Source organism: Capricornis sumatraensis, chromosome 5, assembly GCF_032405125.1.
Source record: "Capricornis sumatraensis isolate serow.1 chromosome 5, serow.2, whole genome shotgun sequence".
In the NCBI taxonomy this organism is placed as follows: domain Eukaryota; kingdom Metazoa; phylum Chordata; class Mammalia; order Artiodactyla; family Bovidae; genus Capricornis; species Capricornis sumatraensis.
Genome location: NC_091073.1, coordinates 23,739,644 through 23,744,222, shown reverse-complemented (window position 1 = coordinate 23,744,222; position 4,579 = coordinate 23,739,644). Strand labels below are relative to the sequence as shown.

Genomic DNA, 4,579 nt, shown 5'->3' with positions numbered 1-4,579 from the left:
CCCTGCTTTGTAAAATGAGGCTCTAAGTCCAAAGTAGAGGAAATGTAAAGAATATTTGCTTCTCCCCCCCTACTGTTCCCACTTTCAAACTAATTTAAAAAATTGCCGGATTACTATGGTGTATATTTATCATATATCCTCCTCCTTGAAGTCAAATAAGGAGTTAACAGGGCATAATTAATCAATTATTTTATTTAAATATTTATTTCCTAATGTGCATTTCTATGTCTTCCCTTTCAGCTTGAAGAGGAAGTATTCATATGTATGCTCCACTTGTGCATAATTTTCCATCCTTCTTTTCATGTGCATCTTCCCCCCTCTTACAGCAGTTGTCGGCAGCTGTAGTCCAGACACCTTGAGTTGAACATCACTTGAGAGGGTTCTTGGGTAAATGAGAATTTAGTCCCTTTTCACACCCTTTTTACTAGCAAGGGAACCAGTAAGGTTAGGAAGAATGATCAGAGAGTTTTGCTTTACTGCAGCTGCCACTTAGATTCATGGAGGTCTGAGTAATAAGCATTGTTGAAAAAAATTGTTTTGATCACTATAGATATTTAAAAAAAATTTGACAAAAAGAATAGGGAGGGAAGATAGAAGTATGTCTGATTAGCAAATTTAAGGTAATATACTACTAACTGTTATTCTGTATTCTTCCAGAGGTTCTTTATAGATGCAAATGTAAATATCTTTTAATTTTCTTCCTTCAAAAAAATCAAGATATAAGATTATTCTGTTTTATGTTTAAAAAATTTTACGTGTTTAAATAAACAACAGGCATATATTTGAATACTAGACTAATTTTTGATTGCTAACAGAATGATGGCTCAAAATGCAAAAAAAATGAAAAGAAAGAAACCTTAAAATTTATTTTTTGTGTACAAATGTATATTTATAAGGATTTCCCAAGTGGCTCAGTGATAAAGGACACACTTGCCAATGCAGGAGATACAGGAGACAGGGTTTGGATCTGTGAGTCTGGGAGATCCTCTGGGGAAGGAAATGGCAACCCACTCCAGTATTCTTGCCTGGAAAATTCCATGGACAGAAGAGCCTGGTGGGCTGCGGTCCATAGGGTCACAAAGAGGCAGACCCAACTGAGCATGCATGCATGCCACGTGTGGAATTATAAACATGTAATTTTTTAAGTGCTTAGTGATTTGGTAGGCATCATTAACACCTATGAACTTTCACTTTTCTCTGCAAGAAAGTTATTATCTAATTCTGGAAATGAAGTACACATGCCTTTGAAAAGCTAATCCTTATGTCAGTGTATTGTAACTTTTGTATATATCTAGAAGATATTATGTCTGTGGAACGCATTCTTGTCATTTGATACCAAAACTTCTTTTCATAGAAAAATTGCTTTATTATTTGTGTAATGAAGGATTTAAGAATTCAAAAAACTGCAGAAAAGAAAGTGATAAATATTATCTCATCTCACTACCCCAACAAACAATGTTAATGAACATTATTCCATACTTTTATGTATGTATGTAAATAGAGGCTAGAAAGAAGGCTTTGAAAAATATTTTTCATGAAACAGGATCATGTTGTGATATCTTAAGAATGAAATGTATTAAGTTTTATTTGAATTTAGAGGTAGCAAATTAGAAGGACTGATGCTGAAACTCCAATGCTTTGGCCATCTGATGCAAAAAGCTGACTCACTGGAAAAGACCCCAATTCTGGGAAAGATTGAAGGCAGGAGATGAAGAGGATGACAGAAGATGAGATGGTTGGTTGGCATCACTGACTCATGGACATGAATTTAAGCAAACTCCAGGAGATAGTGAAGGACAAGTAGGCCTGGCATGCTGCAATCTATGGGGGGGGGGGGGCGGGCAAAGAGTTGGATGCAACGTAGTGACTGAACAACAACAAGAGGTAGCAAATGAAAATAAGATGGAATGAAAGAAGTTGCTAACTGCACATTGTTAACATTTGGAGTTGAGGCCACTGGCTGATGAACTCACAAGTATAGGCAGTGTGCTCCACAAGGGGCAAGTTTTTCGAAAACACCACAAGGGTTTCTGGCCCAATGAGTGGAATTTGCTAGTAATACTTGCTACAAAAGTATTATTTTAAGATTGAGTTGATCTATCCTGCTGTAAGATCCTAAAAAGGGAACTCACTCAGTGGGTGTGATGTGGCGGATGCTTGGCCGAGAAGTTCTGTTTGTACGTGGCACCATCTTCCAAGAACACCCATGGGAGGTCATGCCTGATCTCCACTCCAGAGCCTGAAGAGACTGAAATGGAAGAGCAGGCTGCAGCTGGGAAAGCTGTAACCAAGGAGGAACTTCAGGCAGAATGGACTGCTCCAGCTCCAGAGTTCACTGCTACTCATCCTGAGGTGGTGGGCTGGTCCAAAGGAGTGCAGGTGCCTTCTCTGCCTATTCAGCAGTTCCCCATTGAAGACTGGAGTACTTAGCCTTCCACTGAAGACTGCTCTGCAGTTTCCACTGCTTAGGCCACTGAATGGGTAGGAACGGCCACTGAGTGGTCCTTAGCTGTTCTTCCACATACTCTTAAAATTGAAATTTGGTTAACAGAAAATAAACCATATCTAAAAAAAAAAAAAGTTGCTAAAACTCAAATGTTTTGAGTCATTACTTCTTAAAGGATCCTTTTAAGATTAAATAAAAAGGTTAAGAAAATCATTAAGAATTCGGAGCCTTTTTAAAACCACATCTTCAATTCAAGAGAGTGTTGATTGACTTCTTTTTGATGATGGGAAATTAGTACTCTCATGTTTTCTTTTATAATATTTTTCTTTAATCTACTGGTATATGTCAGTAACATTATTATTTTCATACTGTCCAGGTTTCTGGCATTTACATTCTATTCCATAAGCATAATCTATATGCTTTTATTTATGTTCTACTTAAATGGATACACAGCTCGTTACTTGTATTTACATTGTTTTACCATTCCTGAGTTTGTTATTTTCATTCATTCTATAAAAGTAGCTTTACATTTTGATATATTTTACAAAGCAGTTTCTGAAGAATGGCTCATGAGTTTTGTGGTCCATAGATTCTTTCATGCTTTAGAATGACAGACTGTTGATTTTATACTTGACTAATATCATGGCTACATGTTGTAATAGAATTCTGTACACATGGTTCTTGTGCTTATGGCATAAAATGTGTTGAAATGCAAGGCCAGCCTGACTGAAGTTTAATAACTTAACTAGGACTTTCCTGAAATCTGATATGCTTTTTTGATTTGAAGATTAATTCATTTTTTTCCCCATGGAAATTTATTTATTAAGCCTTCTACTTAAAGGACATCAGTTAACTTTATTTTGAATCATCTTTATTTCTCCTTCATATTATTTGCTTTACTTTTATCTTTTTAATGTTTGCATTTTAAAATCTGTTACTACTATGATTTTATCAGTTTTTTTCTCTGCTGCTACTGCAGCTAAGTTGCTTCAGTCATGTCTGACTCTGGGCGACCCCATAGACGGCAGCCCACCAGGCTCCCCTGTCCCTGGGACTCTCCAGGCAAGAACACTGAAGTGGGTTGCCATTTCCTTCTCTAATGCATGAAAATGAAAAGTGAAAGTGAAGCCGCTCAGACGTGTCCAACTCTTAGCGACCCCATGGACTGCGGCCCACCAGGCTCCTCTGTCCATGGGATTTTCCAGGCAAGAGTACTGGAATGGGGTTCCATTGCCTTCTCCACTTGCCACTGCCAGGCACTGTTAATTCTAAGTGCTTTAAATAAAATAACCCATTCAACTTTCTTGGGTTAGGTACTATTATCTCTCATTTTACAGATGAAGTCTCTGCAGTATAGAGTGGTTAAGAAACTTGTCAAGGGTCAAACAGCTAGTGAGTATTGGAGCCAGGATTTAATTCCAGGCAGACTAACTCCAGAGTAATGAGTTCTCAGGTGCTACCCTCCTCCTTCCTCTGGTCTTGGGTCTGTCTTAAGTGACACCACAGATGGTTGTAGCCGTTGCGCCAGCAGTTACCTGGGACAACAGAGCCAAGACAGAATGAACGTAGGGAGCCAGGGTCCTTTCTAACAGCTCCTTGGTGGTTTAGTCATCAAGCCGTATCCGACTCTTGTGATCCCATGGACTACAGCCCACCAGGCTCCTCTTTCCATGGGATTTTCCAGGCAAGAGTACTGGAGTAGGTTGCCGTTTCCTCTTTTCTCTAGACTGATAATTGAATTGTTAGCTATATATATCCTGTTGCTTATAGTTTCTAATAGCTAGTAAACTTTATTATGCTGCTTTGATTCTCAATTTTTTTCCATAAACTTGTGACCTCTGTCTCTTCCTTTCTCTCTCCTTCACACTATTTGTCTCTTAACTGATTTTATGTGTTAACATAGCTAGGCTATGGTACGCAGTTGTTTTGTCAAACACAAATCTAGATGTTGACCTGAAGGTATTTTTTTAGGCATAATTAACATTTAAATCAGTGGACTGTGAGTAAAGCATATTAGTAAAGCATATTACCCTCAAGAATGTGGGTAGGGCTCATCTAATCAGTTGAAGTATTTAGGAGAAAAGAGCAAGTTCACCAGAAGAAATTATTTTATATCCAGGCTGCCTTGAAACA

The 4,579-nt window shown here is 38.0% G+C and overlaps 1 non-coding gene across 1 annotated transcript; it reads left to right on the top strand.

The window, feature by feature from the left end:
• The first annotated feature begins 1,923 nt into the window (after positions 1 to 1,923).
• Positions 1,924 to 2,073, top strand: LOC138080533 (small nucleolar RNA SNORA62/SNORA6 family). Its single transcript, XR_011144990.1, has one exon. It is a non-coding gene; the product is annotated as a small nucleolar RNA SNORA62/SNORA6 family (small nucleolar RNA).
• Positions 2,074 to 4,579: the final 2,506 nt, after the last annotated feature.